The sequence below is a fragment of the Triticum aestivum genome, chromosome 6D (genome assembly GCF_018294505.1).
Source record: "Triticum aestivum cultivar Chinese Spring chromosome 6D, IWGSC CS RefSeq v2.1, whole genome shotgun sequence".
In the NCBI taxonomy this organism is placed as follows: Eukaryota; Viridiplantae; Streptophyta; class Magnoliopsida; order Poales; family Poaceae; genus Triticum; species Triticum aestivum.
Genome location: NC_057811.1, coordinates 311,931,828 through 311,955,551, shown reverse-complemented (window position 1 = coordinate 311,955,551; position 23,724 = coordinate 311,931,828). Strand labels below are relative to the sequence as shown.

General features: G+C 45.9%; 1 pseudogene; it reads left to right on the top strand.

Moving 5' to 3' along the window:
• Window positions 1-8,507: 8,507 nt before the first annotated feature.
• Window positions 8,508-17,529, top strand: LOC123142599 (disease resistance protein RGA5-like; annotated as a pseudogene).
• The last annotated feature ends 6,195 nt before the right edge of the window (window positions 17,530-23,724 follow it).

The following is a 23,724-nucleotide window of genomic DNA, read 5'->3' as shown; positions in this document are numbered from 1 at the left end:
CGGTTACTTCAAAATAACACGCTTAACGAGTTCTTGGTATTTGATCTGAGTCTGGCCATTTGGTCTATACGCACTAACCAACTACGTGGGAAAGATATGGGCACTCGACGTCGTGGTATCAGCCGAAGCCTTCGTGACATCAGCGACTGAGCGGCGCGCGCCAGATTGGACCGCGTAACGTGACTTCCTTTGTAATGGAGGTTGCTAGGTCTGCTTCCGGCCGCCCACGCAACGTGCAGGTGTGCAATGGGCGATGGGCCCAGACCCCTGCGCGCTTAGGATTAGACCGGCGTGCTGACCTCTCTGTTGTGCCTAGGTAGGGCTGCGACATGTTGATCTTCCGAGGCCGGGCATGACCCAGGAAAGTGTGTCTGGCCAAATGGGATCAAGCGTGTTGGGTTATGTGGTGCACCCCTGCAGGGAAGTTTATCTATTCGAATAGCCGTGTCCCTCGGTAAAAGGACGACCCGGAGTTGTACCTTGACCTTATGACAACTAGAACCGGATACTTAATAAAACACACCCTTCCAAGTGCCAGATACAACCCGGTGGTCGCTCTCTAACAGGGCAACGAGGAGGGGATCGCCGGGTAGGATTTATGCTATGCGATGCTACTTGGTGAACTTACCATCTACTCTCTTCTACATGCTGCAAGATGGAGGTGGCCTGAAGCGTAGTCTTCGACAGGATTAGCTATCCCCCTCTTATTCTGGCATTCTGCAGTTCAGTCCACCGATATGGCCCTTTTACACATATACCCATGCATATGTAGTGTAGCTCCTTGCTTGCGAGTACTTTGGATGAGTACTCACGGTTGCTTTTCTCCCTCTTTTCCCCCTTTCCTTTCTTCCTGGTTGTCGCAACCAGATGCTGGAGCCCAGGAGCCAGACGCCACCGTCGACGACGACTCCTACTACATCGGAGGTGCCTACTACTACGTGTAGGCCGCTGACGACGACCAGGAGTAGTTAGGAGGATCCCAGGCAGGAGGCTTGCGCCTCTTTCAATCTGTATCCCAGTTTGTGCTAGCCATCTTATGGCAACTTGTTTAACTTATGTCTGTACTCAGATATTGTTGCTTCCGCTGACTCGTCTATGATCGAGCACTTGTATTCGAGCCCTCGAGGCCCCTGGCTTGTATTATGATGCTTGTATGACTTATTTTATTTTTAGAGTTGTGTTGTGATATCTTCCCGTGAGTCCCTGATCTTGATCGTACACGTTGGGTGTATGATTAGTGTAGGATTGAATCGGGGGCGTCACAGGTACACAACATTGCATACATGATAGAACCTATGGCTGAAGCATAGGGAATGACTTTCATTTTCTCTCTATCTTCTGAAGTGGTCGAGCATCGAGTCTGACTTAACTTCACACCTTGTAACACAGGCAAGGACCCTTTCTTTGCTTGATCCAAAACTTTATCAAGGTATGTGCTTTGTGAAAGTCCAATTAAGCGTCTTGATCTATCTCTATAGATCTTGATGCCCAATATGTAAGCAGCTTCACCGAGGTCTTTCATAGAAAAACTTTTATTCAAGTATCCCTTTATGCTATCCAGAAATTCTATATTATTTCCAATCAACAATATGTCATCCACATATAATATTAGAAATGCTATAGAGCTCCCGCTCACTTTCTTGTAAATACAGGCTTCTCCAAAAGTCTGTATAAAACCATATGCTTTGATCACACTATCAAAACGTTTATTCCAATTCCGAGAGGCTTGCACCAGTCCATAAATGGATCGCTGGAGCTTGCACACTTTGTTAGCATCCTTTGGATCGATAAAACCTTCTGGTTGCATCATATACAACTCTTCTTCCAGAAATCCATTCAGGAATGCAGTTTTGACATCCATTTGCCAAATTTCATAATCATAAAATGCGGCAATTGCTAACATGATTCGGACAGACTTAAGTATCGCTACGGGTGAGAAAGTCTCATCGTAGTCAACTCCTTGAACTTGTCGAAAACCTTTCGCAACAAGTCGAGCTTTGTAGACAGTAACATTACCGTCAGTGTCAGTCTTCTTCTTGAAGATCCATTTATTCTCTATGGCTTGCCGATCATCGGGCAAGTCAACCAAAGTCCATACTTTGTTCTCATACATGGTTCCCATCTCAGATTTCATGGCCTCAAGCCATTTCGCGGAATCTGGGCTCATCATCGCTTCCTCATAGTTCGTAGGTTATCATGGTCAAGTAACATGACCTCCAGAACAGGATTACGTACCACTCTGGTGCGGATCTTACTCTGGTTGACCTACGAGGTTCGGTAATAACTTGATCAGAAGTTTCATGATCCTCATCATTAGCTTCCTCACTAATTGGTGTAGGAATCACTAGAACTGATTTATGTGATGAACTACTTTCCAATAAGGGAGCAGGTACAATTACCTCATCAAGTTCTACTTTCCTCCCACTCACTTCTTTCGAGAGAAACTCCTTCTCTAGAAAGGATCCATTCTTAGCAACGAATATCTTGCCTTCGGATCTATGATAGAAGGTGTACCCAACAGTCTCCTTTGGGTATCCTATGAAGACACATTTCTCCGATTTGGGTTCGAGCTTATCAGGTTGAAGCTTTTTCACATAAGCATCGCAACCCAAACTTTAAGAAACGACAACTTGGGTTTCTTGCCAAACCACAGTTCATATGGTGTCGTCTCAACGGATTTAGATGGTGCCCTATTTAACGTGAATGCAGCCGTCTCTAAATCAACGATAGCGGTAAATCAGTAAGAGACATCATAGATCGCACCATATCTAATAAAGTGCGGTTACGACGTTCGGACACACCATTACGCTGTGGTGTTCCAGGTGGCGTGAATTGCGAAACTATTCCACATTGTTTCAAATGAAGACCAAACTCGTAACTCAAATATTCACCTCCATGATCAGATCGTAGAAACTTTGTTTTCTTGTTACGATGATTTTCCACTTCACTCTGAAATTCTTTGAACTTTTCAAATGTTTTAGACTTATATTTCATCAAGTAGATATACCCATATCTGCTCAAACCATCTATGAAGGTCAGAAAATAACAATACCCTCCGCGAGCCTCAACACTCATCGGACCGCATACTTCACTATGTTTTATTTCCAACAAGTCTGTTGCTCGCTCCATTGTTCCGGAGAACTGAGTTTTAGTCATCTTGCCCATAAGGCATGGTTCGCAAGCATCAAGTGATTCATAATCAAGTGATTCCAAAAGCCCATCAGCATGGAGTTTCTTCATGCGCTTTAAACCAATATGACCCAGACGGTGCCACAAATAAGTTGCACTATCATTATTAAACTTATATCTTTTGGCTTCAATACTATGAATATGTGTGTCACTACTATCGTGATTCAACAAAAATAGACCACTCATCAAGGGTGCACGACCATAAAAGATATTACTCATATAAATAGAACAACCATTATTCTCCGATTTAAATGAATAACCGTCTCACATTAAACAAGATCCAGATATAATGTTCATGCTTAACGCTAGCACCAAATAACAATTATTCAGGTCTAAAACTAATCCCGAAGGTAGATGTAGAGGTAGCGTGCCGACGGCGATCACATCGACTTTGGAACCATTTCCCACACGCATCATCACCTCGTCCTTAGCCAATCTTCACTTAATCCGTAGCCCTGTTTCGAGTTGCAAATATGAGCAATAGAACCAGTATCAAATACTCAGGCGCTACTACGAGCATTAGTAAGGTACACATCAATAACATGTATATCAAATATACCTTTCACTTTGCCATCCTTCTTATCCTCCAAATACTTGGGGCAGTTCCGCTTCCAGTGACCAGTCCCTTTGCAGTAGAAGCACTCAGTCTCAGGCTTAGGTCCAGACTTGGGCTTCTTCACTTGAGTAGCAACTTGCTTGCTGTTCTTCTTGAAGTTCCCCTTCTTTCCTTTGCCCTTTTTCTTGAAACTAGTGGTCTTGTTAACCATCAACACTTGATGCTTCTTCTTGATTTCTACCTCCGCAGCCTTTAGCATAGCGAAGAGCTCGGGAATTGTCTTATCCATCCCTTGCATATTATAGTTCATCACGAAGCTTTTGTAGCTTGGTGGTAGTGATTGAAGAACTCTGTCAATGACACTATCAACCGAAAGATTAACTCCCAGTTGAGTCAAGTGATTGTGGTACCTAGACATTTTGAGTATATGTTCACTGACAGAACTATTCTCCTCCATTTTGCAGCTGTAGAACGTATTGGAGACTTCATATCTCTCAATCCGGGCATTTGCAAATATTAACTTCAACTCCTGGAACATCTCATATGCTCCATGACGTTCAAAATGTCGTTGAAGTCCCGGTTCTAAGCCGTAAAGCATGGGACACTGAACTATCGAGTAGTCATCAGCTTTGCTCTGCTAGGCGTTCATAACATTCGGTGTTGCTCCTGTAGCGGGTCTTCCACCTAGCGGTGCTTCCAAGATGTAATTCTTCTGTAAAGCAATGAGGATAATCTTCAAGTTACGGACCCAGTCTGTGTAGTTTCTACCATCATCTTTCAACTTAGCTTTCTCTAGGAACACATTAAAATTCAAAGGAACAGTAGCACGGGCCATTGATCTACAACAACATAGACATGCAAAATACCATCAGGTACTAAGTTCATGATAAATTAAAGTTTAATTAATCATATTACTTAAGAACTCCCACCTAGATAGACATCCCTCTAATGATCTAAGTGATCACGTGATCCATATCAACTAAACCATGTCCGATCATCACGTGAGATGGAGTAGTTTTCAATGGTGAACATCACTATGTTGATCATATCTACTATATGATTCACGCTCGACCTTTCGGTCTCAGTGTTTTGAGGCCATATCTGCATATGCTAGGCTCGTCAAGTTTAACCCGAGTATTCTGGGTGTGCAAAACTGGCTTGCACCCGTTGTATGTGAACGTAGAGCTTATCACACCCGATCATCACGTGGTGTCTCGGCACGACGAACTGTAGCAACGGTGCATACTCAGGGAGAACACTTGTACCTTGAAATTTAGTGAGAGATCATATTATAATGCTACCGCCGAACTAAGCAAAATAAGATGCATAAAGGATAAACATCACATGCAATCAGTATAAGTGATATGATATGGCCATCATCATCTTGTGCCTTTGATCTCCATCTCCAAAGCACCGTCATGATCACCATCGTCACCGGCTTGACACCTTGATCTCCATCTAAGCATCGTTGTCGTCTCGCCAACTATTGCTTCTACGACTATCGCTACCGCTTAGTGATAAAGTAAAGCAATTACATGGCGATTGCATTTCATACAATAAAGCGACAACCATAAGGCTCCTGCCAGTTGCCAATAACTTTTACAAAACATGATCATCTCATACAACAATTTATATATCATCACGTCTTGACCATATATCACATCACAGCAAGCCCTGCAAAAACAAGTTAGACGTCCTCTACTTTGTTGTTGCAAGTTTTACGTGACTGCTATGGGCTTAGCAAGAACCGTTCTTACCTACGCATCAAAACCACAACGATTTTTTTGTCAAGTGTGCTGTTTTAAACTTTAACAAGGACCGGGCGTAGTCACACTTGATTCAACTAAAGTTGGAGAAACAGACACCCACTAGCCACCTGTGTGCGAAGCACGGCGGTAGAACCAGTCTCATGAACGCGGTCATGTAATGTCGGTCTGGGCCGCTTCATCCAACAATACCGCCGAATCAAAGTATGACATGATGGTAAGCAGTATGACAATTATCGCCCACAACTCTTTGTGTTCTACTCGTGCATATAACATCTACGCATAGACCAGGCTCGGATGCCACTGTTGGGGAACGTAGTATTTCAAAATTTTCCTACAATCACGCAAGATCTATCTAGGAGAAGCATAGCAACGAGCGGAGAGTGTGTCCACATACCCTCGTAGACCAAAAGCGGAAGCGTTTTATCAACGCGGTTGATGTAGTCATACGTCTTCACGATCCGACCGATCCTAGCACCGAACGTATGGTACCTCCGTGTTCAGCACATGTTCAGCTCTATGATGTCCCTTGTACTCTTGATCCAGTTGAGGCCGAGGGAGAGTTTCATCAGCACGACGGCGTGGCGACGGTGATGATGAAGTTACCGGCGCAGAGCTTCGCCTAAGCACTACGACGATATGACCGAGGTGTGTAACTCTGGAGGGGGGCACCGCACACGGCTAAAAGATCAACTTGTGTGTTCTAAGGTGCCCCCTCCCCATGTATATAAAGGAGGGAGGGAGGAGGAGGCCAGCCAAGGGTGGTGCGCCCAAGGGGAGGAGTCCTACTCCAAGTAGGATTCGCCCCCTTTCCTATTCCCACAAGGAGAAGGGGGGAGGAGGAGGAGGAGAGAAGGAAAGGGGGGGGGGGGGCGCCCCCAACCCTAGTCCAATTCGGTTTGGGCTAGGGGGGCACGTGCCACTCCTTGGCCCGCCTCCTCTCTTCCACCACTAGGCCCATAAGGCCCAATAACTTCCGGGGGGGGGGGGGGTCCGGTAACCCCTGGTACTCTGAAACTTATCCGAAACGATCCGAACCATTCTGGTGTCCGAATGTAGCCTTCCAATATATGAATCTTTATGGCTCGACCATTTCGAGACTCCTCGTTACGTCCGTGATCTCATCCAGGACTCCGAACAACCTTCGATCATCAAATCACATAAACTCATAATACAAATCGTCATCGAACGTTAAGCGTGCGGACCCTACGGGTTCGAGAACTATGTAGACATGACCGAGGCACATCTCCGGTCAATAACCAATAGCGGAACCTGCATGCTCATATTGGCTCCTACATATTCTACGAAGATCTTTATCGGTCAAACCGCATAACAACATACGTTGTTTCCTTTGTCATCGGTATGTTACTTGCCCGGGATTCGATCGTCGGTATCATCATACCTAGTTCAATCTCGTTACCGGCAAGTCTCTTTACTCGTTCTGTAATGCATCATCCCGTAACTAACTCATTAGTCACATTGCTTGCAAGGCTTATGTGATGAGCATTGCCGAGAGGGCCCAGAGATACCTCTCTGATACACGGAGTGACAAATCCTAATCTCGATCTATGCCAACTCAACAAACACCATCGGAGACACCTGTAGAGCATCTTTATAATCATCCAGTTACGTTGTGACGTTTGATAGCACACTAAGTGTTCCTCCGGTATTCGGGAGTTGCATAATCTCATAGTCATACTAACATGTATAAGTCATGAAGAAAGCAATAGCAATAAACTAAACGATCATAGTGCTAAGCTAGCGGATGGGTCTTGTCCATCACATCATTCTCTAATGATGTGATCTCGTTCATCAAATGACAACACATGTCTATGGTCAGGAAACTTAACCATCTTTGATTAACGAGCTAGTCTAGTAGAGGAATACTAGGGACACTCTGTTTTGTGTATGTATTCACACATGTACTAAGTTTCCGGTTAATACAATTCTAGCATGAATAATAAACATTTATCATGATATAAGGAAATATAAATAACAACTTTATTATTGCCTCTAGGGCATATTTCCTTCAATCGCAGCACCACACCACTGTGCCCGAGGTTGTCCAACCCACATACGAACGGGTCAGCTACGTGGCTGGCACTAATCGAGGGTTGCGGTCCCTTTTGCACCTCCTGGACGGATTCAGCTACCCAGGATGCTAGACCGGTGGGCTGGCTCGGTGCTGAGGCGGCGGCGCGAGAGGTTGTCAAAGGGAGAAGGAGGCGGGCCACATCGTGGCAGGGAGAGGAGCGGGCGCGCTTCGCCATGGCATGGAGGGGAGGTGCCTAGGAGAGATGGAGGCGGCGACGCTGTGGCGGGGTGATGAGATGCGGCGACACCCGGTGGCTGATTGGCTGTGTGGAGAGAATAGGAGGGGCATGCGGAGGGGCATGCGGTGCGTGAGTGAGGAGAGGAGTGTCTGCTTTTTTCGGTCAAGAAAAGGAGAAAGGAGCTGCTTCTATATGTTGACATCAATGCCATATAGCATAACAAGTCATTTTTTTAGAAAAGTACCAACCAAATGATTTATGTGTAGAATTTAAAATTCACCAAAATCAGTATGCACTGATAGAATCCAGTTTGATCCGTCCGCCTCCATGCCTGCTCCAGTCTCCATGACGACCTAGGTCTTTCTTCTCTCCTCGATCGACCGCGGACGGTTCTCCTAACCTCCTTCTCAGCCCCCTTCCTCTCGTCTCCTCGTCGGTTGGAGCCGCGCGAACTCGCCGCCGACGCCTACACGCCGCGCGCCCGCGGCCCGCGCCGTACGCCTTGGGTTAGGTATGTCCCCTTCGCAATTCTCAGTTACGCCCTTGTTTTTTTTTGGCTGAGAATTGAGATATCAGGTAATTTAGACGTCGACTTCATCAATTAATCCTTACAAGTCTTGACGCATTTATGAATTCCTTGTTCAACAGACTAGGCAGCTCTTTTTTAAATTGTCTATTTTGAGAGTTGGCTAGCTCATGTGTTTTGCTGACGCTCAGCCACGTATGCAGATCATGGAGGGCCAGCCCATGGTGAGCTATTCGGCAGGATCAGTGAACTCTGTTGTCTACATGCTCACCAAGCTAAAGGATTGCTCCCTTGTAATTGAAGGGTTACAAAAGGATCTTATGATTCTTTTGGAGAGTTTCAGCCAAGTGGTTGTGTTGAATTGGCAAGTCCAAGTGTGGATGAAAATTGTGAGGGAGTTGGTCTTCGACATCGAGGACTGGATCGATCAGATGCTGGCGATGCCAAACACAGGGGGCCAACTACTGGATTTAGAAGATGAAGTGAAAAGATTGAAGGCCCAGTGAAAGCTGAATAAAACTGTTGCTTATTGATGATTTGGTGCGGCATACAAGAGTATATAAGAGGGTACAAACCGACTTGGGGTAGGGGTACAAAACTGACTTGGACTAGAAGTCGTATACCATAATGACTACTCTAACATCCCCCCGCAGTATCAACGGCAGGCTCGACGACGTTGAGACTGAAACATATATCTTGAAACGGCTTAGTAGGCAGTGCCTTGGTGAAAATGTCAGCAAACTGAGCCGTAGAGGGAACATGAAGCACCCGAACCTGACCAAGAGCAACCTTTTCACGAACAAAATGAATATCAATCTCAATATGCTTTGTGCGTCGGTGTTGAACTGGATTGCTGGTCATGTAGACTGCTGATATGTTGTCACAGTAGACAATAGTGGCCTGCTCAATAGGCCTGTGTAGCTCGGAGAGTAACTGCCGAATCCAGATTGTATCTGCAACGGCATGTGCCACAGCGCGATACTCAGCCTCGGCCGACGAACGTGAGACTGTAACCTGTCTTTTCGAAGACCAAGAAATCAAATTGTTACCAAGAAAAACACAAAAACCGGAAGTGGACCTTCGAGTGTCAGGACAACCAGCCCAGTCTGCATCAGAGTATGCGGTAAGCGAGTTTGGAGAAGAATTATTGAGGTGGAGACCATGATTGAGAGTTCCTTTTAAATACCGAAGAATGCGTTTAACATGATTATAGTGAGGAACCCGGGGATCATGCATATAGAGACATGCTTGTTGAACAGCAAAAGAGATTTCAGGACGAGTAATGGTGAGATATTGGAGAGCACCTGTTAGGCTACGATAGAGAGTAGGATCGGAAAAGGGTTCACCGGTAGCCGAAAGTTTAAAACTAGTATCGACAGGAGTGCGAGATGATTGACAGTCAAGCATACCAGCACGATTAAGAAGATCAAGAATATACTGGCGTTGGGAAAGAAAAAGGCTGGAGGAATCTCGAACAACAGCAATGCCTAAGAAATGATGAAGGAGTCCTAGGTCAGTCATAGAAAATTCAGATCTAAGAAGAGAGACAATATGATCTAAGAACTTTTGAGAGGAGGCGGTAAGAATGATATCATCTACATAGAGAAGTAAATAGGCAGTGTCAGAAGTTTGATGATACACAAAAAGAGAGGTGTCGGAGAGAGATGGAGTGAAGCCTATTGTTTGAATGAAGGAGGAGAAGCGTTGAAACCAAGCTCGTGGGGCCTGTTTAAGACCGTAGAGAGATTTCTGAAGAAGACATACATGAGTTGGAAAGGATGGATTTTCAAAACCCAGAGGTTGCTGGCAGTAGACAGTTTCTTGAAGGGAACCATGGAGGAAAGCATTTTTAACATCAAGTTGGTGAATGGGCCATGAAGAGGAGACAACAACACTAAGAACGGTGCGAATGGTGCTAGGTTTAACAACAGGAGAGAAGGTTTCTTCGTAATCAATTCCTTGTTGCTGAGAAAAGCCACGACAAACCCACCTGGCTTTATATCGTGAGAGGCTCCCATCGGAGTGGAACTTTTGGCGAAAAATCCATTTGCCAGAAACAATATTTGTATTGGGAGGACGAGGAACAAGTTGCCAGGTGTTGTTTTGAAGTAAAGCATTATATTCTTCTTGCATGGCAGCGGCCCAATTGGGATCAAGTAGAGCAGTTTTGTAATTCTTTGGAAGAGAAGTGAGAGATACGGAGGTATGAAGGTTTAGGCGGTCTTGGGGTTGATGAAATCCTGATTTGGCCCTAGTACGCATGCGATGATCATTAATCGGGGCTGCTGTAGGAATAGCACGAGGGGGTAAGGTGGGTACTGGTGAGTCCGGCGCAGCGGAAGAGTCGGACGAAGGAGTAGGGCTGGGTGGTGGAGTGGGAGCAGGGCTGGGGTGTTGGGGAGGGAGCAGGGGTCAGGGGTGTTGGGGACGTCTCGGGTGGGGTGAGTGTATGGTTGGGATTGGCTATGGTGGGTGTTAATGGTGGTGGTGATAAGTTGTGTTCGGCAGGTAGGGGAGTATATAGTTGGAAAGGACGGGGAGAGGGGGTGTTTGCGGAGCTAGGGGTGTTGGATGGTGTAGTAGTGCGTTGTGAGAAAGGAAAAATGTGCTCAGCAAACGTGACATGACGAGAGACATGAACGTGTCCGGTGTGAAGGTCGAGACAGCGATAGCCTTTGTGCTCGTCAGAGAAGCCGAGAAAAGCACATGGGATAGAGCGTGGTGACAATTTATTTGCAGAAGTGGCGTAGGCATTGGGAAAACAGAGACAGCCGAAAACACGAACCGCGGAGTAGTCGGGGTGGGAAAGAAAGAGGGAATAATAGGGAGTAGTGTTGGGTTTAGTTTTAGAAGGTCGAATATTTAGAAGGAAGGTGGCCATGTGTAGGGCTTCAGCCCAAAACTTGGGAGGCATAGATGATTGAATGAGGAGAGTGCGAACTATATCATTGAGGGTGCGAAGAGAGCGTTCTGCTTTACCATTTTGAGGGGAGGTGTAGGGACATGAGAACCTAAGCAGGATGCCATGTTGTAAGAAGAAAGTACGATTTTTAATGTTATCAAACTCGCGACCATTGTCACATTGGATAAAGCGAATTGGGAGGAAGAAGTGAACAGACACATAGCGTTGAAAATTAAGGAAAAGAGAATGGACCTCGGATTTGTTGCGTAGAGGAAAAGTCCAGACAAAGTGGGTGAAATCATCTAGGATAACAAGGTAGTATTTAAAACCCGAAACACTTGCAATGGGAGAGGTCCATAAATCACAATGTATTAATTCAAAGGGATAAGTGCTACAAGAACTAGAGGAACTAAAGGGAAGACGCACATGTTTGCCTAATTGACAAGACTCGCAAAACACAGAATTATGAGAGTCCCTATTACATGGTATGGTAAATTCACTAAGCATAGAAGCTAAGACGGCGGGGTTGGGATGGCCCAAGCGACGATGCCAGAGATCGACGGAGGCCAGCATGGATGTTGGAGGGGTGGCGGCAGGAACTCCATTAAGAGAATAAAGATCACCGGAGCTATTGAAGCGAGCGATCTCGGCCTTGGTCAGGTAATCCTTCACAGATAAACCAAAAGGGTCAAATTCAGCCGAAACTAGATTGTCGCAAGTAAATTGGCGAACAGAGATAAGATTTTTAATGAGGGCGGGTGCAACTAGAACATCGCGAAGTAAAAGAGGTTTGGTGGAAGAGGGAAGTTGAGCCTGACCAACACAATATATAGGAATAGATGATCCATCTCCAAGGATAATGGAAGGGAAAGGAGATTTAGTGCAAGAAGATAACCAATTACTAGATGCAGACATATGACTAGAGGCCCCTGAATCAAAGATCCAATCCGTACCTGAGTTTCCTTGTGCAGCAAAGTTATTCATGGCCTGGAGAAAGGCAGCTTGATCCCAGCTCGGCGTCGCAGGTGAGGGTGGCGTCGGAAGCAGTGCCGGCGGATACGATGGTGAAGGCAGTAGGGCCGGCTGGGGAGTGTAGTAGGCATTGGCCGGCTGTGGTGGGGGTGGCGTCGGGAGCAGGGCCGGCTGAGGTGTGTAGTAGGCGCCGCCGTCGGTGGTGTAATGACCATAAGGAGCATACGTCGGGGCGGCGTGATAGGCATTGGCCGGCTGTCGGGGGTTGAGAACCCCGGGAGCACCAGTAGGCGGCCGAAGGCCGGGTTGCCAGGCACCTGAGTATGCCGGCGGAGCACCGAGGGTGGACGGAGCGGACCAGGGCATGGGCCATGCTTGAACAAGCCCCGTCCAAGGATCATGAGGAGGCCGCCATGCAACCGCAGATGGAGCACTGGTGGGTGGTGCAGGACTCGGTGCTGGTGATGTCGTAGGCGGAACCGAACGAGTCGACGGCGGCCTGTAGATAGGGTTTTTGCCGCGGTAGTTCGGACTAGGACGCCAGCCTGGGGGCGGTTGAACAGATGACGATGCGGACGGCCCGGCGGCAGGAGCCGGCCTGGAAGGCGGCGCTGGTGTAGACGACAGAGGAGGACGAGCCGCAGCATGAAAGACCTTGGGGCGAGAGTCCTTGCGAGCTTGTGTTTCCGCCGCGAGTTGTAGCAAGGAACGAACTTCAGCGAAGGTAGGAGGGGGCCGTATCATCGGTATGAACGAGGCTTGCTTGTCAAAGTCTTCGCTGAGGCCGACGACGACGATATTGATTAGCTGTGAGTCGCTAACTGTATCGCCGAGTTCGCGGAGCTCATCACCAATGGTCTTAACGCGCTGGCAGAACAGGTTCACCGGGGCGTCTCCTTGCACCATATTGCGAAGCTCGGTGTGGAGAGCGTTTTTCCGAGCGTCGGTGTTGCTTTGGAAGAGCTGACGGAGGGAGTGCCAGATGTTGGCAGCGGTGGCGCCGTCGTGATCGAGCATGTTGAAGATCTCGGTGGTGATGCGGGTGTAGAACCACTGGACGATCGCGAGATCGTCTTTCAACCATTGCGGATCGTCGGGGCGGGGAAGACAGTTGGCGGCGACATGCGAGCGCAGGTTGCAGCGGCCGAGGTGGAGATCGAAGAGATGTCTCCAATGGTAGTAGTTGTGGGCGGCGAGATCAAGAACTATGGGGATGTAGGGGCTGACGTCGGAGATTGTGTCAGCAAGAGATATTGGTGCGGCGAGGATGGGTGCAGGGTAGTTTTGTGGAGCTATGGTGAGGGCCGAGAGAGAAGCGGCCGCGGCGTTGGCAGCCTTGGCGATGAGTACGGCCCGGCGCTCGAAGTAGCCGGGCGGCGGCGGCGGCGGTGGCGTTGGCGGAGCCATACCCTAAACCCTGGGACCGGTATCTGATACCATGAAAGCTGAATAAAACTGTTGCTTATTGATGATTTGGTGCGGCATACAAGAGTATATAAGAGGGTACAAACCGATTTGGGATAGGGGTACAAAACTGACTTAAACTAGAAGTCGTATACCATAATGACTACTCTAACACCCAGATCGAGCACGCGTGTGAGCTCTGTGAAAGATACGGTCTTGTTATTGAAGTGCCGTCTGAACTTCGTGATCCTGCTTCTTTACCCGGCCACGCCCAAGTTACAGTTGCTTCACATATACTTTTCGAGGAGAGAACTGCCCTTGTCAGGATGGAAGTTCCTATGGATGAGCTTGTCAAGCATCTCACTGGTGAGCATGAGAAGAGGCGGAAGGTGGTTTCCATCCTCGGGGTGGAAGGCCTTGGTAAGACTACTCTTGCCAAGGAGGTTTATTCAAAGATTCAAGGGAACTTTGAGTGCCGAGCTTTTGTTACTCTTGGCCGGAGACCATCCATTAGGGAGACTGTGCAGGAAATACTTTGTCAAGTAAACCCCTCTGCAGAAAAGAAAATGAACCTGAAGATTGATCCTAGGCGTGGAAGGGGCGCAGCCCCGGATCTGAAAAAACTCCTCACTGAGCTTTGGAAGTACCTCGCCACAAAGAGGTACTGCCTTGCAGTTTAATTACCTCTTCCTTATCTAGGTTTCTTGACTTGACGTGTTTTATTTAGTAGGAAATTGAAATTTCGGGAAATAAACCATGTACCCAGCCCAGAATACGTCTTGAGGAAAGCACTCGTAATGGTAGATATGTTTTGTTCAACGTACTATGTACTTCTTAGGCATCTGAACTTTTATATATTAAACTTCATTTGGGAAGAGAATCAACTAGTTAGAGGGGTGGTTGTACACCCAGCCTACCAAGGATCGAAATCCAGGTGGCAATACTTGGGTGTTCTTTTGTTACAAAGTAGTCAAATTCACTTAGATCTTCTCATCTTAGGTTGTGCTTGGTTTTTGTCCAAGGCTGCCATACCAAAAGATTGATTATCCAAACTTTGGTAAAGGCTTTTCTTGCCTATGGATTGGCCAACATTGGCTAAAAGAATGAACTAGAGTTGGCAAAAGAGCATTGCCATGCCAAAAATTTGGCCCTCGGTCCACCCGAAGATTTAGTTTTTTTTATTAATGTATCTATACTGCTTTTTTGGTCAAATCAACAGCACATGTCTGATGCTGATTTTTTTTAGGTGGCACACCCTAATGTCCCTGGCTCTAGTATGACCATATCTAAAAAAAGATCAATGTTTTGATCATGGTCGAAAGCCGAAAAATTGACAGGGTACACTTTGGTACAAACCAAATATACCCTTAATCCAATATTCGACAACCCTCTCATTTTCTTCGTAGTAGGAAAATTGTTTTGGGATAGAAATTTCTCGACATCAGCCAATTGATGGTGCATGTTTTCTGTTTCATGGTTATCGTGGAAGTTTCTAAGGGAATCTGCAATAGAAATTGATACATGCTTACATAAATCAATTTCATGTAAAAAAAGTTACATAAATCAATTTGAAAACCAAAACGGTAACGGGTAGCTGCTCGGTCGGTGTTGAGTAGCCATTAAACAGTGAATCGTCCGATATTTGTAACTTTGCGAATTTCTATGTATGTGAAGTTGGATATTTATATTTGAATTTTTCGCAACGTCCCTCATATCTTACTTTTTGAATTGTCATAGTAGCTTATACTGATTTGTCATTTAATATGTCAGGTATTTCATCTTAGTTGATAGCTTATGGAGCACACAGGCTTGGAAAATTATCAATTCTTTGCCCAACGAGAATAATGGAAGCAGGGTATTGACAACAACATGCATCAGTGCTGTTGCTCAACGTTGTTCTGTACATCCCATGGATATCTATCGGATTGAGCCACTTAACGAGGAGATGTCTGCAAGATTATACCTAAAATTAATTCGGCAAAAAGAATGGCCGGCTGATCATGCTGAAGTAACCAAAAACATGTTTAAAATGTGTGGTGGCATGCCATTAGCCCTAGTTCTTGCAGCTGGCTTATTAGCAGCAAAATGCAAAGAACTACCAGAGCCCGAGATATCTGTTGTCTCATCAGTGGAGCAATATTCCAAATCAGATGGGATTATGAAGACACTGCAGATGAGTTATGATGCTTTGTCTTTGCCTTTGAGGTCTTGCTTGCTGTACCTGAGTGTCTTTCGAGGAGGTTGCACCATCAAGAAGGGTCGTCTGATACGATTATGGATTGCTGAAAGACTTATCCCTTGAAAAGATGATGAAAGAAGAGCTCAAGAAATAAGAGGTGATGGAGGAGAAGAAACGAGAGTTGAAGGAGGTGAAATCATAGGATATGAAGAAAATGGAGGTAAAGAAACAGGAGCCGAAAAAAGCTTGTGGGAGACAGGGCAGCTCTACTTCAAAGAGCTCATCATCAGGAGACTGATTCAGCCTGTGTTCAACTGCAATGATGACCAGCCTGTGGGTTGCACCGTTCGCGGTGTGATTCTTGATTTCATCAATTCTTTGTCGAGCAAAGGTAACTTTGTTACAGTTGGTGGTGCTCATTTGAGCACAGACACGGTTCGGCGATTCTCGCTGGACTGCTTTAACAACAATGACGAAGACAGAGATGCCACCTTGGCGTCATTTGCTATGCACTTATCTAGAGTGCGATCTATGATCGTGTTGGGTGATATTGAAGGGATGGCTGGTCGTTCGGGCCTCACATTATCTGGAAAAATCGATGGGACTCCTGTTCTTCCATCCTTCAAACTTTTAAGAGTATACTTGATCTGGAAGGTACTTATCATTTGAGAAGCCGCCATCTTCAAGGCATCGGGGGATTGGTTCTGCTGAGATACCTGGGGGCTGCAGAGACTGCAATCGATTCTTTACCAGAGGAAATCGGAGAACTAGGGCAACTGGAGACCCTGAATTTGAGGAAGACAAAAATGCTGAGCACTTTGCCTACTTCTATAGCTAAACAGAAAATGTTGGCACATCTGCTAATTGACGGCACCGTCAAACTGCCTAGCGAAATCCTGAAAATGCAAGGATTAGAAGAAGTATCAACTGTTGGTGTCTATAGTAGCAGGTCAATTGATTCAGTGGCAGAGCTCTTGAGGAAGTCGGAGCGGCTGAGGGTCCTTGGCATAAGATTGGATGGGTCACACTTATCTAATGATAACGAGAGTGTCAGGACTCTCCTCATGGAGGTTACAAGGTCTAATAAGCTTACTTGCCTATCACTTGATTGCCTCGATTTTGGTTTGCTTGACATACCGCTGGAGTTCCCTCCATCTGATCAGCTCAGAAGATTTGAGCTGAAAATCTCGGTTCCAGTCCTCGGACGGACTGCACACAGGATGGCCTCTCTTGTCAGCGTTACCCACTTGGATATTAAAATTGTTGGATTAGAAGATGAAGCTGTCCGTGCCCTGGGAGGTTTGCCTCATCTAGTCCTTCACAAGTTAGTTTCTTCAGGTGGCATAAGATTCAGCTCACAACTCAAATGGAACCCAGAAGGCAGGTGCAAAGTCGGCATGGACCATGGCTTTAAGTGTGTGAAAGTATTATCGCTCATATGCCGATCTGGTGGGACGGAGCTGGAGTTCACACCAGGAGCCATGAAGGAGCTACAGAGGCTGACGCTCGACTTCAGCGCACGGGAATCACTGTGTATCTATGGAAATTTGAGTTTTGGCATCGAGCATCTATCTTCCCTCACACGAGTCCATGCCATGATCAGCTGCAAATCTGTTGTAGCTTCGGAGGTAAATACTGTGAAGGATGCGATACGAGAACAAGCAGGTAACTTGTCTAGCAAACCCACAATCGAATTCGCCACAATAAATGAACACATGATAATTCCTGATCACAAAGCAAAGACAGCAGCAATTTCCCCTAAAATTTGGTTAAACGGGTGTATCAACTTCAGACAAACTGCCTAGCATTGTAAGAGGTCAGGATGGAGTCAATTTTAATCACATGTGGCTGAAGCACTCATGCAGAACAGGACACGCGACTTCGTCTTCTTCTCTAGTAGTACTAAGTAAAATCTTTTACGTGTTGTAACCTGGAAATGTAGTGGTATGTACCTCTTTTTTTGGAAAGGAGGATTTGCCCCGGCCTCTGCATCAAAATGATACATGAAGCCATTTTATTGATCTGAAGTTCCAAAACAAAGTCTCAAGTTTCAGAACGCTCACAAAAGGAGCATGAAACAAATCAGTAAAAAGAGAACTGCCACAACCAGTGAAAAATAGGCCAAGATGACTAAATACCTATCCTATTATTTAATTGCCATCCAAATCGGTTGTAGATAACTCGTGTTACCGTCTTTCATCGGTTGCACTCAATATTCAAAAACTCTTTGGAGTCCGTATGCGTGAGTAACGACCATGTACGACTTCGTCTTCTTCTCTAGTAGAATAGTACTAAGTAAAATCTTTTACGTGTTGTAACCTGCAAGTGTAGTGGTATGTACATGCAATCTTATTTCTGAACTGAACATATATGTACTCGGCTGTTTAATTTCTCTGTCTATTGTCGTGATGTTATGTATTTAGAGCAACTTCAACAGGGTGATTCATTTTGTCCACCCACGTCTGTTTGAGTCACTGCGGACAAAACTGCTAGCCCAACGCGCCGACCCATTCTCAAAACGCGTCCGCATGGATCCATTTCCGTTCTAAGTTTGGGCCTGAAATGCGTCGGCGTGGACATGCCGCGCGTCCGCTCAGTGTTTGTCGCGTCCCCGTATGGCGACCGGTCAACTACCTCCCACGTCTTTATTAATGACGACCACAGACCGCGGGCCCACGCATCAGCGACGACGTGCGTCCTTTTTATTCCGAGCATGCGCAGCGCGCGGGGGGGGGGGGGGGGGGGGGGGGGGCTCATCCTCTTCCAGCCTTCCGTCCCCATCTAGCTACCCTGTTGCTCCCTCGCCGACGACAACCCTAGCCTAGCGCGCGAACAAGGGAGGCCCCCACTGGCTCTGCGCGCGCTCACGCTCCCCCCGCCTCCGCCGGCGGCTGCCCGCCCGACGAGGCAGCGGATAAACGTCCCAGTGCAGCAGGCGCGAGGTGGCACTGGGAGAACCGCATTCCCCTCCCGTACCCGACGTGACCCTGCCACATGACTGACATTTGAATCCAGATAGGATCCCAGTGCTAGCGGTGCCATGGTCGGCGCGGGCGCACGCGGAGGAGGTGCGGCGCCGACGGGATTTGCTGTCTACGCAACAGACTCTCCCGATTGGGAGTTTGGTTCGCCCTCGAGCACGAGGAGCAGCGGCGGCGCAGCGTCTAGCACGTGCGAGTTGGCACCCCGTCGCCCCCCGCCGTGCGTGATGAGGACCTGGAGGAGGAGGCCGCCTACTAGGCAGCTGTCTTGCAGGAAAGCAAAGAGGAAGAGCGGCGCAAGGCGGAGGAGGAGGCGGCGTACCAGGCGTGCCTGTCGAAGGCCATTGCACTCTCCGCTTCCAGCGACTGCGTCGTGTCGCCGCTGATGCCACCGTCCCCCATCAAGCCCGAGCCGACGCCTCCCCCGTCAAGCCTGAGCGGTACACCTGGGACGGAGTGGTGTGCGAGTGGGTCAGCGCGCCACCCTTCTGGCTTGGGGCGACGCCAGCGCAGGAGAAGCTCTACCTCGAGCAGTGGCGGGCGCGCTGGCTGGCGGAGGAGCATCGCAAGGGCGAGCGCATGGAGCAGTGAGAGCGCGACACGAAGGAGGAGGAGCGCGAGGCGGAGGAGGAGCGCCATGCCCGTGCTGCCCAGCTGGCGGCGGCCACACCGGCACCATAGGACGTCGCCACAACCTGGGAGACGGCGTTCCCCTGGGCTGGCCCGACGCCGATGTGACGCCCCGACTCGATCATGCACTAATCATACACGCAAATGCGTAGAATCAAGACCAGAGACCCACGGGAAGATCACAACACAACTCTAAGACACAAATTCAAACATAAAGCTTTATATTACAAGGCAGGGCCACGAAGGCTTGAATGCAAAAGTTAGCGAAAGCAACAACATCTGCGTACAGACATAATTAAACAAGTTTGCCTTAAGAAGGCTGAGCAAAACAACGTCAACCAGATCGAAAAGGCGCAGACCTCCTGCCTAGGAGCCTCCTAACTACTTCTGGTCGTTGGTCTCCACGTAGTAGTAGGCTCTGTCGGTCTAGTAGTAGTCGTCGACGGGATCAACTGGCTCCGGAACTCTGTCATCTGATCACAGCAACCGGGTAGGGGGAAAAAGGTAGCAAAGCAACCATGAGTACTCATCGAAAGTACTCACAAGACTTACATCAGATCTATGCTAAGTATGCATCAGTATCAAAGGGAAGGGGTTGTATATGTGGACTATGCTGCAGAATTGCCAGAATAGAAGGGAATACCTAGTCTAACGAAGACTAGCCTCTTGCAGCAACAGAAGAGAGTAGATTAACCTAACATATAGTAACAAGCATATAATAGCAACGCCCAGAGATCCTTCCTCGTCTACCTCGCGAGGAAGCGATCCCGGTGCCATCATATCAGTTTAGTGTCATGAGTATCCAATTCAAGTTGTAGTAGATTGGGATAGTCTCCGAGCGTCCCTTACCGTGGACACGACTATTCGAATAGATTACTTCCCTGCAGGGGTGCACCAACTTACCCACACGCTCGATTAACTCCGATTGGACACACTTTTCGGGTCATGTCCAGTCTCGGCTGATCGACACACCCTAGTCCAACCTAGGCTCAACAGAGAGACCAGCACACTGGTCTAAATCTTAAGTGCGAAGGGGTCATGGGCCAATCGTCCTAAGCACTATTGCGTGTTGCGAACGCGTCTGATACGTCTCCACATCAAAAATTCTGTTTTTACCATTTACCTACTCGAGGACGAGTAGGAACTAAGCTTGGGGATGCTGATACGTCTCCAACGTATCTATAATTTTTACTTGTTCCATGCTGTTATATTATCATTCTTGGATGTTTTACAATCATTTTATAGCAAATTTATATCATTTTTTGGGAATAACCTATTGACATAGTGCCCAGTGCCAGTTGCTGTTTTTTGCTTTTTTTTACTTTGTAGAATATGAGTACCAAACGGAGTCCAAATGCAGTGAAACTTTTTGGAGAATTTTTTTGGACCAGAAGACACAAGATGGGCCAAAGAAGTACCAGAGGGGAGGTCCGAGGTGGGCACAACCCACCAGGGTGCGCCCAGGGGGGTTGTGCCCCCCTCGGTGACCTCCCGCACCGCCTCTTCGCTCTATAAATACCCAAATATTCCAGAAACCCTAGGGGAGTCGACGAAAAACAATTCCAGACACCGCAAGTTCCAGAACCACGAGATCCAATCTAGACACCATCATGAAGGGGTTCATCATCCTCATTGGTGCCTCTCCGATGATGCGTGAGTAGTTCATCATAGACCTACGGGTCCGTAAGCAGTAGCTAGATGGCTTCCTCTCTCTGTTTTGATTCTTAATACAATGGTCTCTTGGAGATCTATTTGTAACTCTTTTTTGCGGTGTGTTTGTTGGGATCCGATGAACTTTGAGTTTATGATTAGATCTATATCCATGAATATTATTTGAGTCTTCTTTTGATCTCTTATATTCATGATTATTTATAGCCTCGTATTTCTTCTTCGAATCTTTGATTTAGTTAGGCCAACTAGATCGATTTTTCTTGCCATGGGAAGAGGTGCTTTGTGATGGGTTCGATCGTGCGGTGTTCTTTCCCAGTGACAGAAGGGGCTGCAAGACACGCATGTATCGTTGCTATTAATGATAACAAGATGGGGTCTATTCCTACATGAATCGATCTCTTCTACATCATCTCATCATTCTTATTGCATTACTTCGTTTCTCCATGAACTTAATATACTAGATGCATGCTGGATAGCCGTCGATGTGTGGAGTAATAGTAGTAAATGCAGGCAGGAGTCGATCTACTAATCTTGGACGTGATGCCTATATATTGATCACTGCCTTGGATATCGTCATAACTATTCGATTTTCTATCAATTGCCCAACAGTAATTTGTTTACCCACCGTGTGCTATTTTCTTGAGAGAAGCCACTAGTGAAATCTACGGCCCCCGGGTCTATTCTTTATCATATTTGCTTTCAGATCTATTTTTATCCGCTTTTGTTTTCAGATCTATTATACGAAAAACGCAAAAATACCTTGCTGCACTTTTTTGTTACTTATTTTATTTTGTGTTTTATCGAGATCTATTTATCCAATCTACACAAAATTTATCCCGTCAACTTGACAATTCTGGCGCCGTTACCCAAAGAGGGATTGACAACCCCTCATAAGCGTCGGGTTGCAAGTATTTGTTCTTTGTGTGTAGGTACCGTTTATATAGTGTTGCTTGGTTCTCCTACTGGATTGATACCTTGGTTTCATAACTGAGGAAAATACCTACCGTGGCTGTACTGCATCATCCCTTCCTCTTTGGGGAAATACCGACGTAATTCAAGCGACATCAAAAGGAATTTGTGGCGCCGTTGCCGGGGAGACATCATCAACATCTATCAGGTTCCTAATCACAAATCTCATCTCCTTACAATTTATATTATTTGCCATTTTCCTCTCATTTTCTCGTCAGATCTGTTTTTGTTTGCAATCTTGTTTGTGTAGTCACGATGACTCAAGAAAACACCAAGTTGTGTGAATTTTCCAATACCAATAACAATGAATTTATTAGCACCCCGATTGCTCCTCCGTCACTAGTGCAGAATCTTGTGATATTAATGCCGCTTTGTTTAATCTTGTTATGAAAGATCAGTTTTCTGGTACTCCTAATGAGGATGTCACGTCCCATCTAAACACATTCGTAGAATTATGCGATATGAAAAAGAAAAAAGATATGGACAATGATATTGTGAAGTTGAAATTATTTCCTTTCTCTTTGAGGGATCGTGCAAAATTTTGGTTTTCTTCTTTGCCTCGCAATAGTACCGATTCTTGGGATAAGTGCAAAGATGCTTTTATTACTAAGTATTTTCCACCCACGAAAATTATTTCCCTTAGAACTCAAATCATGAATTTTAAGCAACCTGAGCATGAACATGTTGCACAGTCTTGGGAAAGAATGAAGTTGATGCTAAGAAATTGTCCTACTCATGGTTTAAATCTTTGGATGATCATACAAAATTTTTATGCGGGATTGAACTTTGTTTCTAGAATAAATTCCGCCACGGGTGGTACTTTTATGGAAATTACTTTGGGTGAAGCTACTAAATTGCTTGATAGTATTATGGAAAATTATTCACAATGGCATACTGAAAGAGCACCTACTAGTAAAAAAGTTAATTCAGTTGAAGAAATTAGTACGTTGAGTGAAAAAGTTGATGCTCTTATGAAATTGGTTGCTAATAAAAGTGCTCCTATTGATCTTAATGATGTGCCCTTGTCTACTTTGATTGAGCAAAATAGTGATCCTGTAGATATGAATTTTGTATCGCAAAACAATTTTAATAACAATGCTTATAGAGGTAATTTTAATCCTAGGCCTTTCCCTAGAAATTCCTCTAATAATTATGGTAATTCATATGGTAATTCTTCTTATATTAATAATAGGAACACCTCTGATCTTGAGAATGATATTAAAAAAATTATTAATGCTCAAAAAGTTTTCAATACTACGATAGAAGAAAAGTTGAATAAGATTGATGATATGTCTAGAAGCATTGATAGAATTTCTCAGGATGTAGAAAATCTCAAGTTGAAATTTTTTGTACCCAAGGTTGATGAATCAATTAAAGCTTTATATGTTTCTATGTATTAAAGTAAGAAAAGAACCGCTATGCTTAGAGCTAAAAGAGAATTTTTAGAAAGAGCGTTCTCTAGTGATTGCTTTCATAAAAATGATGAAGATCTTAAAGTGATTGGTGTTTCTTCTATTGATTCCTTGTTTAGTAAAATTAAAATTGATGATAAAGGGACTAAAGAAGAGTTGTAGTTAGAAGGCGTCCCGATAGTTCGGAGGGTGAAAATCTTGATGAAAAAATTGATAAAAGTGGGTTTGGAGAGGTCAAAACTTTAACTAGTGATGTGCCCACTCTTTTGGATTACAAAGACTTTAATTATGATA